General features: G+C 44.3%; 1 protein-coding gene across 1 annotated transcript in view; it reads right to left on the minus strand.

Moving 5' to 3' along the window:
- Nucleotides 1–19,246, minus strand: part of RPTOR (regulatory associated protein of MTOR complex 1) — a 185,898-nt gene extending 166,652 nt beyond the window's left edge. The window contains exon 1 of the mRNA XM_044297418.1: nt 19,149–19,246. The gene's annotated coding sequence lies outside the window, so the exon portion shown is untranslated. The remainder of the gene's footprint in view (nt 1–19,148) is intronic.
- Nucleotides 19,247–19,577: the final 331 nt, after the last annotated feature.

Below are 19,577 nucleotides of genomic sequence, written 5' to 3' on the forward strand. Positions count from 1 at the left end.
AGACATCCGATCCTGCAAGACCATTAAGAAAGGAGGCCAAAGAACACTGCTCTAATGGAGCCACGAAAACGCATATGTGCGCTTGTAAAGCCACAAAACGCGTTACCATCTTTATGAAAAGAGCTAAAGATCTTAAAGAAAACCTATCACCACCTAAAAAAAAAAAGGGTGAAATATCATTATTTCATTGTTACTTGTAGACTCGTGTCTTGTTTTTCTCAAGAGCTGTTTTCTTCCCTCACTATTATTTTTGGCTCCGAACATACAAATTAAGCTAATTATGCTGATTTTATCAAATGGGTGGTCCTAGTTGCCCACTGGTTGTGAACTTTCCCAGCTCTGACACTGTCCAAAAGGAGAGGACAGTGCCAAAGCAGCTTGAGTAGCACAATCCCGCGATATCTTGAAGGCGGAACAGCGAGAGAAACGGAGCAACTCCTGGAAAGAAAGAAAGTGAACAACTAGAGGAATAAAGGTAATATGGCTGTGACAGCAGGTCATACACATCTGATTCATTTTGGTCGATATTGCCGATTTTAGTGGGGTCAGCTGACCATCTCTATGGTCAATGAAGAAAAGGATTGGGCCCCTGGATTTCAATATGCCCAATCCTTTTGTTTTCAGGGAGAAGAGCCTCCACTAGAGGTGTCTGGCAGCGGTTATTCTCCACTCTACATCTGGAGCCCATGCGTCCATATACAGTTGCAAGAAAAACTATGCAAACCCTTTGGAATGATCTGGATTTCTGTACAAATTGGTCATAAAATGTGATCTGATCTTCATGCAAGTCACAACAATAGACAATCACAGTCTGCTTAAACTAATAACACACAAATAATGAAATGTTACCATGTTTGTAAACATTCACAGTGCAGGTGGAAAAAGTATGTGAACCCCTAGACTAGTGACCTCTCCAAGAGCTAATTGGAGTGAGGTATCCCCCAACTGGAGTCCAATCAATGAGATGAGATTGGAGGTGCTGGTTACAGCTGCCCTGCCCTATAAAAAACATACACCAGTTCTGAGTTTGCTTTTCACAAGAAGCATTGCCTGATATGAATGATGCCTCGCACAAAAGAGCTCTCAGAAGACCTACGTTTAAGAATTGTTGACTTGCATAAAGCTGGAAAGGGTTATGAAAGTATCTCCAAAAGCCTTGCTGTTCATCAGTCCAGAAAGACAAATTGTCTATAAATAGAGAAAGTTCAGCACTGCTGCTACTCTCCCTAGGAGTGGCCATGCTGTAAAGATGACTGCAAGAGCACAGCACAGACTGCTCAATGAGGTTAAGAAGAAGCCTAGAGTGTCAGCTAAGGACTTACTAAATTCTCTGGCATATCCCAACATTCATGTAAGCGAATCTAGGATACGTAAAACACTAAACAAGAATGGATTTCATGGGAGGATACCACAGAAGAAGCCACTGCTGTCCAAAAAAAAAAAAAAAAACATTGCTGCACTTTTACAGTTTGCACAAGAGCACCTGGATGTTCCACAGCAGTACTGGCAAAACATTCTGTGGACAGATGAAACCAAAGTTGAGTTGTTTGGAAGAAACACACAACACTGTGTGGAGAAGATTTCAATTACTTACCGGTAATTCGATTTTTCCTCTAGCCCCCACAGCGGCACGACAGGAGGATACCCCAGGAAACAACGTGGAGATCTTTAAATAGTCCCCTACCCTTACCTGCTCCAGTAAATAACCAAGAACCTCTGGAATGGATGCGACAATATTAATCTTTATGTGTTATTGAAATTAGACAAGGATACTTTCCAAGAAATGACAAAAAAAACTTTTTTTTTTTTTTTTTAAACAAAAGTTTGAATAACTTCTGGGTGGGAAATTCCCTGTGCCGCTGTGGGGGCTAGAGGAAAAAACAATTACCGGTAAGTAATTGAAATCTTTCCAAACGCCCCCCCAGTGGCATGACAGGAGGAATAACAGAGGAATCCTATATCAGGGGGGACAACCGCAGATAATACCCTGCGAGCAAATGATAACTCCCTGTTCTTTAACACGTCTAACTGGTAATGTCTAAAGAAAGTGGAAGGCGACGACCAGGTGGCTGCCTGGCAAATCTGTTCTAACGGAACATCCGCTGATTGAGCCCAAGAGGCTGCTACAGATCGGGTTGAGTGGGCCTTCAGGCCCGCCGGAGGAGGAACCTCTTAAGTCATAAGTCAAGATTGCAGATCTGATCCATCGACTAACAGATGTTTTGCTTGCCGCGTTCCCCTTATTTGGACCTGCAAATTGAATAAACAGTCTGTCCGTTTTTCTGAGATCTTCCGTAGTCTTTAGGTAGGCAAGTACCGCTCTTCTCACATCCAGGTTATGGAACAGTCTTTGCTCTTGACTGCCTGATGGGGACCCAAAGGAAGGGAGGGACACTTCCTGTAGACAGTGGAACTTAGAGAATGTTTCAGTACGATCCTATCATCCTTGATGGATAGGTAGTGAGGTCTGCACGAAAAGGCCTGGATTCCCCCCCCCCCTCCTAGCCGTGGTGATAGATATTAAGAAAACCGTCTTAAAAGGTAAGTAACTTTACTGATATTTCAGATAAGGGCTCAAAAGGACTGTCTGATAAGGCAGCCAATACTAGATTCAAGTCTTAAGGGGGGACAGTGGGCCTCACTATTGGTTGTTTTCTTCGAGCCCTTTTCGCAAATCTCTTAACAAGGTCTACCTCTGCCAATTTTATATCAAGTAAGGCACTCAAAGCCGATATTGTGGACCTTTATAGTGCTGACTCTTAGCCCCTTCTGTACTCCTGACTGGAGAAAATCTAGGACCTTAGTGATTACAAGGGGACCTCTGGTATCACCACCTGTAAATTTTCTGAAAGACTGATTCTGTCATAAATCTTAGATGTCACCTTTTTGCAGCTATAAAGAATTGTGGAAATTACCGCGCCTGAGAGACCCTTTTCCTTTAATATCTCCCGCTCAGTCTCCATGCTGCTAATTGAAGTTGCGTTGTCCTGGGATGCCATACTGGGCCTTGATGAAGGAGATCCGGGATGTCTGGTAGTAGCCACACGTCTCCTGCTGACATCCTCACTAGGAGAGGAAACCACGATCTCTTGGGCCAGTAAGGTGCAATTAGGATCAGCCTGTGGTTCTCCTGTAGCACCTTTTGCAGCACTCTGGGGATTAACGCAAAAGGAGGGAAGGCATACAAGTTCACTTTTGGCCACGGGTGTTTTCTGTTTAGACGCGTGAAGAACAGATCTACTTCTGGAAGGAACCATCTTTGTGTTATCTGAAGGAATATTCTTGGATTTAAGGACCATTCCCCTTCCTTTAAGACATCCCTGCTGAGAAAGTCCGCGACTGTGTTGTCTGCTCCCCTTATGTGAACCGCTGATATTGGCAGTATGCTCCTTTCTGCCCACTGGAAAATTTATCTTATGGCCTTCGCTAAGGATGGGCTTCTTGTGCCACCCTGCCTGTTCAGATAGGCCATAGCTGTGGCATTGTCTGAGAGTATTCTTATTTCTTTTCCGCAGATTTCTGAGTGAAGGGCCTTCAAGGCTTCCCAGACTGCTGTTAACTCCTTCAGGTTGGAAGAGGCTAGGTTTAGATGTCCTTGTCAGCCACCCTGTACTACGGATCTGTCTGTAAAGGCTCCCCAGCCGTTTTTGCTGGCATCTGTAGTAATAGTGACTACATTTGCTTGTTGCCACGGGACGCCTGCGTTTAGATTCTTGTTGATCAACAACCAATTTAAGGAATCTCTTACATACTGAGGGACTTTTAACTTTAGCTCTAGTGAAGCTATGCTCTTGTTCCACCTTCAGAGAGTGAAAGACAGAAGAGTTTGCGAGTAAGCCTGGGCCCACTTCACTGCTGGCATAGTTGAGGACATCAGACCCAAGATTTTCATTATTGACCTGATTGTCACTCTCGATCTGCTGCGGAATAGAGTTAATTCCTGCTTGATAGTTAGAATTTTCTCTTGTGGGAGGAAGGTCCTCATGAGTCCCGAGTCCAGCAGCATTCCTATAAAGATCTTTCTTTTTTCTGGACGGAGGTCTGATTTTTCCATATTTATTAGCCATCCCAGATCCGTTAGGTTGTGTTTCACTAACTCTATGTGTTCTAACAGAAGACTCTCTGATCCTGCTGCTATCAGGAAGTCGTCTAAGTAAGGAACAACTAATATACCTTTTAGAAGAAGGTCTGCTACCACTTCTGCCTCGCTTCACCTCAGACCCTTGGTGCTGACGCAATGCCGAAAGGAAGGACTTGGAATTGAAGATGGTATACTACCGAGTTTTGTTGTACTGCAAATCTGAGGAATCTCTGGTGTTCTCTGTAGATTGGAATATGGTAGTACGCGTCGGTGAGATCTAGGGTTGCCATAAAGATGTTTTTTTTGTAATAGACTTATCGTGGATTTTATGCTCTCCATCTTGAAGCGTTTGTAAAGTAGATGTTGGTTCAGTCCTTTTAAGTTTATAATGGCTCTGTACGAGCCATTGGGTTTTCTGACTAGAAATATAGCAGAATAATACCCTGTTCCTTGCTCCTCTGGGGGAACTAACACTATAGCTTCCTTTAGTAAAAGGATCTTTATCTGATCTAGGATTAACGATTTAACTGGATTGGCTTTTTTGGTTATGTGGAACACATCCTGGGAAAAGAGAGGAGAATTCCAGTTTTAGGCCTGATGAGACTACGTCCAATACCCAAGGGGAGGAGGAGTTGAACAAAAAAACCTCGTCCTCTTCCAGAACGCCACCGGGAAGAAAAATCTTTTCTTTTCTGGTTTTGTCTGCCCCTAGATGTAGGAAAAAATCGTCTGACGAAAATTCCTTTGTTCAGAGGGAAATCCCTTCTTTTTGTCTGTGGCTTTTTCTAGGATGTCGTCCAGGACTGACCCGAACACCCTATCACCTTTGCAGGGGATGTCGCAAAACTTGTTTTTAGATGCTGCATTACCTGACCAAGACCTAAGCCACACCGCCCTTCTGGTGGAATTTGAGAGGGCCGCTAATCTGGCTGCTAGTTTTATAGAGTCAACCGAAGCATCCGCCCAAAAATTTGCCGCCTGCTTGAGTACTGGCAGAGATGCCAAAATATCCTCTCTAGGGGTTCCTGTTACTAGGTGTTCTTCTAACCAGATGGACATGGACCTGGCTGTATAGGTTGAGGCTACGCTAGGTCTAAGGATGGATATGGAAAGCCTCCCAGGAATTTTTTGTTTTGTAGGGCCTCGCTTCTTTTATCCATAGGGTCTTTTAGGAGACCCAAATCCTCAAAGGGTAACGCCGATTTCTTTGTAATCTTTGCTACCGGGGCATCCACTCTAGGACATTTGACCCAAAAGGACGTATCTTCCTCCGAAAAGGGTTATTTCCTTCTCAGGACCCTAGAGACGCTCAGTCTTTTTTCCAGATTGGCCCATTCCTTACTAATTCATTTTGTAATATTAGAGTGGAGGGGAAACACCCTATTCCTCTTTTCTCCTAACCCTTTAAACATCAAATCCTGTATAGTTTTGGATTGTTTAGACTCCTCCAAGTTTAGGGTTGCTCTAATCGTTTTCAACAAGGCTTCGGTGTCCTATGGAGCAGAGTGGCCTCCCTGATTCGTCCTCAGAGGAAAGTGACTCAGACCCCGAGAAGAGCTCCCCTTCATCTAAATTCTCTTCCTGACATTTAGACTCCAAAGTAGCAGACATCTGGGTCATGGAAGTAGAAGGTTTTTGGGACGTGGTAGCTAGTTTTTGATCCACAGCGCTGCTTACTTCCTCCTTTATTATATTTCTAATGTTGTCCAATAAGGAAGGGGACTCTTCCGAAACAATTTTCTCCATACACTTTGAACAGAGGGGTTTCTTATAACCTGACGGTAAGGCTTTTTTACAAATGGAGCATTTTTTAACTCGCTGAGATTCCGTGGACTTCTGAGCTTCCCTGACCTATAGATATAAGTCAGAGTGCTTGTTTAATAAAGGGGGCTGCCTAGTTTATTAAAAAGGGAGAGGTACAGTCCCTTATCCCGTGCAGTAAGGAAAGGTAAGAATCTGATCCCTCAGTGACACAGGCTACCTCAAGCACTTTTCATCTCCCTCCAGAGGAGGATAGCTTACCGGGCTGCCGGTCTTGGATGGATCCGTGGGTCTGCGCATTGCATCCTCTCCTGATGCCGACATGTTGTAGGCTGTATCTCAGGACGCTGCCGATTCCCGCAATTTTTAAATGCTCATTGTCTAGGGGAAAGACGTCACTATTCTTAGCCTGTGAGCTTGCGCTCACGTGACCCGTGCCTCCTCTCACGAGAGTTGTACTCAGAAAGCACTGCCAGGGGCTGCCTCCACTGGAGGACTTGCGCCTGAGAGACAGGGAGGGCGGCCCGCAACCCTGCGATCCTGCTCCCCCGATACTATCCGAACTGCCGGCAGTCTTCTGTAGGACAAAGGACTCCCACAGGTGGACCTCCACACTAGTCCCAGAGGGACAGGAAACTAGAGCAGGTAAGCGGAGGGGAGTATTTAAAGATCTCCACGTTGTTTCCTGTCCCTGGGGAGGCGGGGTATCCTCCTGTCATGATCAGATCACATTTTATAACCAATTTGTGCAGAAATCCATATCATTCCAAAGGGTTCACATACTTTTTTTTTTTTTTGCAACTGTATATGGGGAGGTTTAAGGGACAGCCGTTGGATGAAAGCTCAATAGGCCAGCTGTAGGTCCCAATGAAGAGTATGCCAATATCTTTTCTACTACTTAGCTCGAGCAGCATCGAAATTACATTTTAGATCTGGTGCTGGCCGTTCAAAGTTTGAGAAGCGCTGCCCTACATATTAATGAGATCTGCCAACACACATCTAAGGTAAGCAAGATCCTGGGCCGTGACAGTGTGCCCAACTGATCATTCAGGGTGAACCGTTCATTTTTAAGAATACCTGCCTCACTTCATAAGGCTATTCATATTTCGGACGTATTCTTAGGACAGGCAATCAATACCAGACTAGAGAGGGGGCAACTCCTGTCAACCACACAGAACAGCTGTCTGAAGAGACTGCTGCCCTCCAGTGAGATCTGTGTCCTCTTCATTGTCTACCAGGGACTGCACCTCATTTCCGTAGTATTGCAGCTCCTTCAAGTGAATGGGGCAGAGTTGTGTGTGGTGCCATGCACTGGGCCTAGTAGGAAAGAAGCCTAAACACAGCTGATCGACGGGGGTGCCAAGTAAGACTCCCACAATCTGATATTTCTGACTCATCCTTAGTATAGATAGACCATTAATACTAAAGGTTACTGGCCAAGCCCTTTATAGCCATTAGAGTAGTTTTCTGGAAATACAATATTGATGACCTATCCTCAGAATATGCCACATCAATATTTGATTGGTCGGGGACCGACACCCACCACCATCATCCATCAGCTGCTTAGCATACCAAGCACAGTGCTGTATACTGAATAGTGGCTATGTTTTATTTTGCAGCCCAGGCCCATTCACTTAAAAGGGCATCTGTGTTGGTCCCCTGTTCATATGTTCCCGCATTGCTGAGAAAAACAAAGTTTTAATATATGCAAATGAGCCTCTAGGAGCAACGGGGGTGTTGCCGTTACACGTAGAGGCTCTGCTCTCTCTGCAACTGCCGTGCCCTCTCCACCTTGATTGACAGGACCAGGCAGTGAAAACCTTAACACGCCTGGCCCTGTCAAGCAGAGAGAGCCTCTAGGTGTAATGGCAATGCCCCCATTGCTCCAAGAGGCTCATTTGCATATATTAAAACATAATTTCTCTCAGCAATGCGGGCACATATGAACATGGGATCAACACAGATGTCTTCAGCTGCCAAGCGCACATGTGACAGGTCAGCCAGTGTCATAGGTACAAATCTGCTGACAGATGCCTTTTAAATGGGACTGAGCTGCCCATTGGACACGACATCACCGGCCTAGGAAGAGGCCACAGCCCTCAAGTGAGCAGCTGATTGGTGGCTGGGTCGGAAATCTGACTCCTCTGGTTAAATACTGATGACTTATCCTGAGGATAGGTCATCAATATTGTACTTTTCTTTAGTAAAAAGTAGATTTTATTACAAAAAGTGCAGTATCCGCCAACACAAAGGTCTCATTTGGCTCTAGGAACAAAATGTAGTTTGACACTCACTGCAGTTTGCAACCCTCTACCAATAATTCACTAAAGGGACCTGAATGTTAAGAAATCAATTCATCAAAATGACGTGTTTGATCATTCAGGGGAAAAAAATAAATCAGGTCTCACACGGCTCCATAGCACAGGCAAAATATGTTCCTTTTCACTCAAATATTAAAAACCTGCTCCCGGCTAAATGGATCAGAGACCTATCACCACGTAACAAGCAGGTGGCCCTTAGGCCTCTTACGCCGCCCGCCATCCATTCAGAAGGAGCAGAAAATACACCGCAGCACTACATACGGATGGTCTCATCGACACAGCACATTCAGAAGTAATATCGGCTTCTGCTTCTTGGAATGTCTGGCTTTGTGCAAACACAATAGCTATATATTACTCTGGGAGAAATACAAAATATTAAGCAGCACGGCCCGACAAAAAAAATCTCAGCTGTAAGTCATACAATGCCGTCATTCATCGTCTTCTATTGAATTGTTTTAAGTCTCGTCAATGGTACTGATTCTTACAGAGATCCAGCCATGCTTCATATGGGGGGGGAATATAAAAAAATCTCTCTCTCTAGTGTCACCTATATTTGGCTACTCCATAAGTCAATGTGCAACCCTTGAAAGAGCTTTGAAACATCACTCATGTTATGGTCACCACGAGGGCTTCCACAGGAAGTAGTCACCTACTATGTGACTTGGTGTTCATGCCGGGCCATTACAAGCCCCAATCGACATGGTGGGTGGAATGATCGTTACTACAAACATTTGTCCCTCATAGACTTTGGGCTGTGTCGGTGGCACACATCATATTTACATGTGCTGCTGACCACTGACAATTTTAAGGCTTACATTAAATATCCGACAAGTCAATTTTTTTATTTATTTTTTAATCAGCTGAACGAACAGTCTCTCCCAATCATGGGCTTCTCTAAAAGGCCCTTTAAACTCCTACATGACAAATATCAATATGCAGTTTGCCAATATTTCCATTCAGGTCTCTTGGAAAGCTGGAGGACAACCTCGATGGCACATTTAAAGGGAGTCTGTGAACAGTAAATTCAATGCTAAACCAAAGCTGAATGTAATGATACATTTCTGACCTATTTCTTCATTTTGGGGGAAACAAAAGGGACGTAATCAATATGCAAATGAGGAGTTAAGTGCAACAAGGGCAGGTCCAAGCCACTCTGTGCACCTCTGCTTGTTTGCCAGCCCTATCCTCTCCTTGTTGACTGACAATACAAGATTAGTGCATAGTCACCTCGTCTGGCCCTGTCAATCAAGACTGAGAGGTAGGGGTTACTCAAGGCCGTCCTCGGTGCACTTAACTGCTCTTTTGCATACGGATTCAAAAGTACTTATGCTCCTGAATAAAGCAACGTATCGTTAAGTGAAAGGTATCATTACATTTAGGTGAGCTAGCGCCACAAGGCAATATACTTCCTGGTAAACGACTCCCTTTAAAGAATGACTACTTCGGCTGACCCTGGCTTTCCCAAAGAAAAACAAAACTGGAAAATGCTCACTGATATAGCTAATGCCTGGCTCCAGTGACATGTGCCCAACTCTTCTTCATAGTGTGCGGGTCTCCTGGTGTCAGAGGTATCTTCAGAGTCTACAAACATTCCTGTATTTGGCCAAATACTAATATTTATATTCCTTGTCTTAAAATCTGTTGACACTAAAGCCATGGGTTCATGACCTAGCCATTTTTAATAAAAATATTTAATGTAGACATCAAGTGGGCCATTCTTTTTGGACTCCTTAGAGAGGTGTCCATTCACATCTACTTTAAGGCATCATAGATAAATTACTTTAAGGGGTTGTTCAATGTGGGTTAAAAAAAAAAAATGGGAAAGAATGTCTTTAAAAAGTAGAGTAATGGATTAATGGTCCATTGCTTCTTCCGTTCTGACAATTCCCAGATCCTCCATTGGTCTCTACTTCCTGACCCGCGTCAGACTGTGAATGGCTTTGCAGGGCCCACAAAGTACAGACAGGTGTAGGATCTTGGAAGCATCGGAAAAGGAGTAATGGGGGAATCGGTAAGTTGAGTTTAATTCTGCTATTAAAGTGAGACCAAGTTGGTTCAAACTCTTTGAAGACACCATATGGCTTAAGTTTTTCAGCTACGTTCCATGGTTTATAAGATAGTCCCCCAATTGGTTTCTTTTGCTGGTGGTTGTCCTTTTTGTCTCTTTCGGTTATTTCTTCTGAGAACTAGGTTTTTGTGACTTAAGAAGCTCAATGGTCCAAGGTTTCTGGATAGTCCTGAAACAACTGATCAAATTGAAGCTGAGAGGCCAGGAAATTGTGAAGTATTTTGTGTCACTTGGAATTTACCACGTATCACGCTTCTGTCTTGTTTCTCAATTTAAGAGTCAAGCAATGGTTTCTTGGTTTAATGAGCTGGAAATCACAGCCATTACAGACGACTTAATTCTCCTTCCGAATGTGCGCTCCCCCGGCCAACTGAATCCTGGGAAACGAATTAGGCATTTAATCATCTAAATCACAATGGGGAAAAGGTTTTTACTTCCTTACACGAGCGTTCTCTGGGCTATAAACATCAAGGGTAAGAGCCGTAAATGTCTTGCAAGGTGCTGCAGAACAACGGATACCCTTTATGGGTTGCCTACGCTTCCATGAATAAATTTCCAACGGTTCAAAGTAGGCACCCTTCATACTTGGCGAGTGGGTTCATTAATTTAATACTGCGGAACGTATTAACTGCTACTACAGATGTCATTCGTGATGAAGCCCCCAAAGAAAATAAGATTTCAGCCTTGGAGTATAAAAGAGGAGGGGGAGGGGTATATCAATCCATGAATGAGGCTTTGCGCTTTTTGACAAAATATGTGAACAAGAAAGGAAAAAAAAAATATTAGAATGGTTCATCAATCTGTCTCCCCAATAGCATAAGGGCAAAATTTTCAGCTACATAAGGAGGTAGGTGCCTGGTTAAAAGGGTCCTTTATTTGTAACCATTTCACTACTAGTTACACCCATGACATGACAGAAAATGTAAATTGCAAGTTCATCACTGAGGGCCTTATGTAGTCTAGACCTGGAGAAAATACATCCTCGCCTATTGCCAATGATAGATGTCCTCTTGAGAGCTAGACGCAATCCTTCGAGGAATTCTTCAAGAAACGATCCACCTAGGGGGTCTATGATATCCTCAACCTGCATCCCTGGTTAGAAGTTCAAGAACATTTGCTGCAGCGTATGTAGGCCAAAGAGTACCAAACACCATACATACATGAAACCTCATCTGAATTCCTCCTTCGTCTTATGGGGGCGAGCATCAGCAGCAAAAAGCAACTCATTAAAATGGCTACAAGGTTATTAAGAACCCACCACTTCCTGGAAAGCATTAGTCTGAACTTTGTGACAAACCATTAATAAGAAGGTCCTAATGAGCGCAGCTTCATTACAATTCACAGAGAGCGATCCCAGATCTGCACGGCCCGTTGACTCCTCATGAGAGGAGGATTACAGACTTAATTCAGACGTGTGCAGACGGCCGCTGATGGATAGGTGAACGTGGTGTTAACTGCTTGGTGCCTCTACTTGGACAGCTGGCGGCGGGAAGGAAGGAATCAGCATAGGCGACGTCCATGAAGAACATCTAAGGAGGGATTCCAAGGGAACAGCAGGCCGATGCTTTCCACGTCAGAGGAATACCAAGGATTGCTTGTAAAGTGATTGACTAAGACAAAGGTTGGAAGTCCTTGGTCTTAAAAAGGCATTTCCATTTTAAATGTCTGGGACCCTCACCAATAGGTTTATTCATGGCCATCTCCAAAGAATTAAACTGAGAGGTATTTGCTACTTTCTCAGGTCTTTATGTAACTTTCACAGAGACTGTATTCCCATTGTGGAGGCCAGGTATCTCCAAAAAGAGTCCCTAGAATCCTGTTATCCTGATAGGAGAGGATCCATGGATATGCCTCAAAAGACCAACGAGGGCCTGTCACCTCTCCTAACATGACTGTTTTAGTAACTACTTGCATTCCCCATGCAAACATTTTGGAGCATCAATTCTTATGATTCTGTTATTTCTTCTAGAGCTTTATGAATAAACTGCCAGCAGACTGCAATAATAGGCCAACTGGGTGATACCAGGGTGTGTCCCTACACAGTCTACGGTCCAATCAGTGCTGTAAGTGGCAAACTGTGCAGGAACACCCACCAACTGGTAACACCCAGCTAGTCCTTTAGTGCAGACTGCTGGCAATCCATTCGTAAACTTCTAAAAGGAATAACAGAGGAACGCCACAATCATAAGAATATATGCCCAGAATTATTACATAGGGAATGCAATTACTTACTAAAATAGGAACGTCAAGAGACGCGACAGGTCCTCTTTAATATGTGAATGTCCCTTTAGGTTGTCAAAACCAGTTAATTTAATTGGGATTTGCAGAATATTTATGGGGAGGCTGATATTGCATGAAAAAAAAAAAAGGATTGGCCATGTTGGATTCCCTCATCAAAGGATGAACATTATGGGGTAAATGGATTCTGGCCAAAAGGTATGTTTACTCAATAGGTATCCAATATGCATGACCAGATAAGACGCTTGAGACCCCATCGCTGGCATGAATCAAAGATGCTTCCACAGCATGTTGCCTTGGTGAGACAGCTGCCTGTCCAGGAATTGCAATATTTTAGGGAACAGCTATTTAATGGGCATCTGTCAGCAGATTTGTACCTATGACACTGGCTGACCTGTTACATGTGCACTTGGCAGCTGAAGGTGTTAGTCCCATGTTCATATGCGCCCGCATAGCTGAGAAAAACTAGATTTTTGTACTTACTTACCGTAAAATCTGTTTCTCTTCCGTTCATTGGGGGACACAGGCTTGATCTTAGCGTATAGCTGTTGCAGCTAGGAGGCGACACTAAGCACAAAGGTGTGAGCTCCTCCCTCCAGCTATACTCTTCCTACAGGGACTAAGCTAAATCAGTTAGTGCAAAACCAGTAGGAGAAGCAGCCCAAAAACAGGAAAACCAAACTATGTACAAACCCAAAACCACGCAAGCCAGACAAGGCCCATAAACGAGAGAAAGGGTGGCAGCCATGTCCCCTAATGAACGGAAGAGAAACAGATTTTACGGTAAGTACAAAAATCTAGGTTTCCTTATTTGTATCATTGGGGGGACAGGCTTGACCATGGGACGTTACAGAGCAGTCCCAAGGGTGGGCATAAACAAGAACCCTCCGGTCAATCAGAGAACCGCCGTCTAAAAAACTTTACGCCCCAGAGAAGCGCAAGAAGACACAAAGGTGTGTACTATGTAAAATTTGGAAAAGGTGTGCAAAGACACAAAGAAGCCCCATGATGCACTGCCAAAGAGGCCCCCACTGCTCGAGCAGAATGAGCAGTAATCCAGAAGGGTGGGGCCCGGTCACTGACTCGGTACACTTCCACAATGGCCAAATTAATCCATCGGGAACCTCGTCTCAGCCCTTCTAAAAAGATGAACAGGGAATCCGCCCGTTGGAAAGATGACGTCTGGGACAGATAGATGCAAACGGCTCAAACTAAATCCAGGGTATGTAGAGACTGCTCCCGAGGATGAGACGGGCCTGAACAAAATGAAGGGAGAATAATCTCTTCATTGAGATGGAATGCCGACACAACCTTCGGAAGGAAGGACTGAACAGGGTGAAGGACTACTTTGTTCTGATGGAGGATCAGGAAAGGCGACCGACAGGAAAGAGCCGCGAGTTCCAACACCCTACGGGTGGACGTGATTGCCACCAAAATGGCCACCTTGTAGGACAGGAAACGAAGCGACACCTGCAGCAAAGGCTCAAATGGTGAAGACTGGAGAGCGCTGAGCACTAGCTTAAGATGCCAAGGATTCAACGGAGGACAGAAAAGGGGGAGTAGCTTGCGCAACCCCCTGCATAAAAGGTCCGAACTGCAGAAAGCAAAGCCAAGTTCGGGTGAAAAAGAATGGAAAGAGCGAAAACTTGCCCTCTGAGGGAGCTGAGAGCCAGCCCTAAGTCCATGCCCAACTGCAGGAAAGACAAGAGTCGCTGTAACGAGAAACGAATGGGAGACAGCTTGTGACGCTCGCACCAACTAAAGTAGGACTTCCAGGTCCGGTGGTAGATTCGGGAAGACTATGGCTTTTCCAAACCCCCACTTGACTTGCTACAGGAGAAAAAAAAAAAAAAAGGGACCTCAATCCATCGTGTGAACCTACCTTAGTATCACGGGCTATATGGCACGCTCCCAGCAGGACGAAGAAACAGATTCAGAAATAAGAAAGAACCGTTCCATTAATACGTCTTAATAAGTCATTTATTTTTATCTTTGGGCTCTCCTTCTCAAGAAAACACTCGCCCTGCGTGAAAATAACAAGAAAAGCAGAATGCGGCGTGACAGGCATGTTCTTCTCCTCGGGAGATGGATTTACAGGCCTGATTTTCAGCAGGGCTACAGAAGTTGTTCTTTGAAACTGAAATCCCTTTAACCTGCCCGCATGAAGTCCATTATGTACAATGTGAGCGCTGCACGGCAGCGTACGGCTTCAGTCGACTGGAGAGACCTCGAAGACTAGCCCCCCACCCCCATCCGAAAAAAATAAAATAAACCTCTCTCCCACTTGCCTGCAAGCAAATCTCACTGCTAAAATGGATTTTATTTTATTCCCTGCTAGTGCATAATGCCTGACCGTAAAATATAAAGCGGGGAGAGACACCTGTCATTCCGAGAGTGGGTGACGGTATAAAAATGGAAATCGTTACCTAGAATACCCATCTGGATCTCAGCGGTCCCATGTGTCAGGATAACAGATTTAGACAACATGTTGCACATACTCCTACAATGCTAATTGAGAAGGCTGGTGATGGGGGGAGAACCATCGTGCTACAGGATACTGTGGAGAGCGACATCCCCAGCGATGGCTGCAACCAGTCACGACGCTTCTGTCACAAAGGTATCTGTTGACTCTGCTGTGCCTTATAATATGCAGTGGATTGTAATCACTGACAAAGAGGTATAGCCATATATAGAAAAGGGAGAATGTGTGTTAAAGGGGTAGTACAAGATTAGAAAAATATGGCTGCTTTCTTTCCAAATCGGCGCTACAGGTTGTGTGTGGTACTGCAGCTCAGTTCCATTCATTGCAATATAGCTGAGCTGCAATACCAGACACAACCTGAGGACAGGGGTGGGGTAGTGCAAGAAAGCAGCCATATCTTTCTAAGGGCTCATGCAAACGAACAAAAACGTGGTCTCCAATGCAGGGGCACTCTCAGTGTGGCCTGCGCTGACGAATGTAGACCCATTCAACTTGAACGGATCTGCAATCCATCTGCACTGCAAAAAAATAGAGCATGTTCTTTTTTTCGTGGTGCAGAGACACGGACCGAAATGCCACGGATGCACTCCGTAGTGCATTCCGCTACATACCTTCTGGATTGCAGACCCATTCAAATGCCCGCATTGCTGAGAAAAACTATTTTTAATATATGCAAATGAGCCTCTAGGAGCAACGGGGTCGTTTCCGTTGCACCTAGAGGCTCTGCTCTCTCTGCAACTGCCAAACCCTCTGCAATTTGACTCACAGGACCAGTAGCGTCATCATACCTGGCCCTGTCAAAGTGGAGAGGGCGTGGTAGTTGCAGAGAGAGCAGAGCCTCTAGGTGTAACGGAAACACCCCTGTTGCTCCTAAAGGCTCATTTGCATATATTAAAACATTTTTCTCAGCAATGCAGGCACATATGAACATGGGACCAACACAGACACCTTCAGCTGCCAAGTGCACATGTAGCAGGTCAGTGTCATAGGTACAAATCTGCTGACAGATGCACTTGAATCTACCAATCTGATCCTGACAGTAAGCTGCTGCAAAACTACAACTCCCAGGATGTCTTAAGAGTCACAGGCTGGAAATTGCAGTTTAACAATACCTGGAGAGTCACACCACTTCTCTAGGGTATTGAAGTACGTGAAGGAGGAAGGGGGGTAGGAAATCAGATGGTCAAAATCTGACCTGTCCTGGAGATATCTACTAAACTTAGAGCATTAGGGCTCATGTACAGTAATGTGCAGTGTTTTGCGGTCCTCAAATTGCGGATGCGCAAAACACGGATGCCACCGGTGTGCTTTTCTCAATTTGCGGAGCGGAACGTGCGGCCCATTATAGAAATGTCTATTCTTGTCCGCAAAACGGACAAAAATAGGACATTCTATAATTTTTGTGGGGACACGAAATGGAGCAACAGATGCGGACAGCACTCCATTGTGTGGCCCCATTGTAATGAACGGGTCCGAATCCGAGCCGCAAAAAAATGCAGCTCGGATGCGGAACCAAACCAGGTTCGTGTGAATGTGCCCTAACCAGAAGAAAGGACTGACTGCGCTGACAACCACTTCTCTAATCCAGAAATGTGCTCAGGGTTGTTGACACTTTCCTCATTACCCAGCAGGGGGCAGCAGTGAGCAAAGGGTAGAGTCCCTCCCATTACATACAGTTTTGAGCCAGTATCCAGCAGTCATGACATTTGATGCTTCCTTTTGACGTATGCTTTAGAAGAAAAAAAAAAAAAACGCAGCACACCACGTTTATATATATATATATATATATATATATATATATATATATATATATATATATACACATATATATATATATACATATATATATATATATATACATATATATATATATATATATATATATATATATATATATATATATATATATATATATATATATATATATATATATATATATAGGCACCGGCCGTGTGCATTCCACATCACGGACCCATTCACTTAAATGGGTCCGCGATCACGGAAATGCAGAACGGAGGCACGGAACGGAACCCCACAGACGCACTACGGAATGCTTCCGTGGCGTTTCTGACCCTGCCCAGCACCGCAAAAAAGTAGCGCATGCACTAGTGCAGTGTTTCCCAACCAGTGTGCCTCCAGCTGTTGCAAAACTACAACTCCCAGCATGCCTGCACAACCAAAGGCTGTCCAGGCATGCTGGGAGTTGTAGTTTTGCAACAGCTGGAGGCACACTGGTTGGGAAACACTGCACTAGTGAATGGGTCCGCGATCCGCATGCAGCTGCCTCACTGTCTGTGCCCGTGCATTGCAGTCCGCAGCACGGGCACGGAGCCCTTACGTTCGTGGGCATGAGCCCTAACATATACGTTTCTTGTAAACGTTAAAAACGGATGGGCAAAATGTGATGTGCATAGGACCGCGGTATAAGGGTCCATTCACACGCAATATACCCGGCCGGCACCCCCATAGAAATGCCTATTCTTGTCCACAATTGCGAACAAGAATAGGACATGTTCTATTTTTTCCCGGAGCGGCGGACCGGAAGATCGTGTGCTCTCCGCATCCATTCCTTCCGCGAAAGGGATGCAGACTTATTTGCGGACATGTGAATGGAGCCTAAAAAAGAAAAAAAAAAAAAAAACACTATGTGCCAGCAATAGGTTGTGTTCTTAAAGGGACAGCTCTGCTTTCCCCTCTGCATCAATAATTTATGAGCATGTCACTTGGGCACAATTATGCTGCTAACGCTTTGTGTATGGCAGGAACACGTTGCGCTTGGCAGTTTGCAGAATTCAAGTACTTACTGTTTTATTGCAGCGGGATCTTATTACATCTGTCAAGGATTCAGCTGTTCTTTACACATTTTTTTAGTTCCTGGTTAAAGCAAGATAAATAACGTAGAAAACAGAGGCGGTGACACTGATCTATGTAAAGAGAAAATCACCGTAGGGATAAACAGCCCCGCATTCTGCATTATCAGATGCAGCTAATTTGTCAGCGTCTGCCGGATGTCCTGTTTGATAAATCAGTCCGCGTCGCAGAATACACAATTTAGAGAAATAATGTATTTGGCTCATTAAGGACTAACCTTTAACAGGCAGCAGAAATGATTGTAAAAAAACAGAGACCTGTGATCTTCATGTATCGGGATCGGAAGCTAAATCCTGCACACAGGAGGCTGCCATAGAGTCTTCCATCATATTAAAAGTACCTTTTTGTTTCTTCCTCCAAAGGACTTCAGATGAAAATATAAAGCAACTTTGCAAACAGCCTTGACATAAAATTCCCTCTCATTTTGTGTCTACAGCTCCTATACGTTTCTATGGTAACAGACTACAAACAAACTCTGGGTAGTCTGATTCTACAGGCATACTCTCTTCTGTCTCCTACTGAATGTATCCTAGGAAGAAGTAGAGGACAGATGAAAGAGAATGGCTTCAGGGTCAGACTACACAGGATACGTTTGTAGTCTGTTACCATGGAGACGTACGCCTTTAAATCAAGACCAGGGGTAACTACAACTCCCAGACAGCCTACAGCAGGTTTTTCTAAGCAGAATGCAACAACAGTGTTGAAATTTTGTATTTTCTGTCATCAAAAGTTGTTTTTTCCCTGTATGCTGGGATTTTAGAGGAGGCCTTGGTAAGAGGTATACAAATGTAGCCGCGACATGGAGAAATACGTAGCTCGAGTACTGCCATGTCTCCCTGTGCTTCTTGACCTTCAGTCATGTACTAATTTAGCCCTGAAAGTAAACACTGAAGGTTCATATTCAAAGATGGCAAGCAGAGAGCCCGATAAGCATGAGAAATTGACACAGAAAGTACACTGGAAAATTGTATAACTTCTCATTACATATTCAATAACGTTTAGGTCTCATGCACACGACCGTATGTATTTTGTGGTCTACAAATTGCGGATCCGCAAAAATAAAAGATACTGTCCGTGATGCATCCGTATTTTTTGAGGACCCATTGACTTCAATGGGTCTGTGGTCCGTATTTTGCGGAAAAATATAGGACCACAGACTCATTGAAGTCAATGGGTTCTCAAAAAAATGCTGACGGCACACGGATCGCATTGTTTGCGAACCGCAAAACAAACATTGTCTTGTGAATGGTGCCTTATTTGCTGAAACAGGAATATCCTGGAACATGATCACATAGCATACTTTACCAATGACTAACAGGTACTCACCAATCCAACACTCTAGTCGAGCACATGGGGTGGTTTTCACCACATCCGGTGGGTCAACTCCAACATTAAGACACAACACGAGGGCCACACTAACCGTCTTCATCTAAAATAAAACACAAGAAAAATTGAGTCACAGCTTTGAACATGGGGACTGGTTCCTACTGTCCATATAGTGGGAGCCCAATAGCTAATGTGGATATGAGAGGCCTTACATTGGATGACACACAGAAGCACTGACTTATGGAGGAAAAGACTAAAGAATTTCAAAAATGAATCATTCATCATTGGAATCAGTCATACAAGCGACCCTAGCAGTAACACTTCAAGTGACTGACTCCCTGATCCTTGAGTAAAAAGGCAAATGACCAGCCAATCATACCATACACCTGTAGTTTGGTTAGGCCATCAGACAAAATTTTACAACTTGGC

This window comes from Bufo gargarizans, chromosome 6, assembly GCF_014858855.1.
Source record: "Bufo gargarizans isolate SCDJY-AF-19 chromosome 6, ASM1485885v1, whole genome shotgun sequence".
Taxonomy (NCBI): Eukaryota; Metazoa; Chordata; class Amphibia; order Anura; family Bufonidae; genus Bufo; species Bufo gargarizans.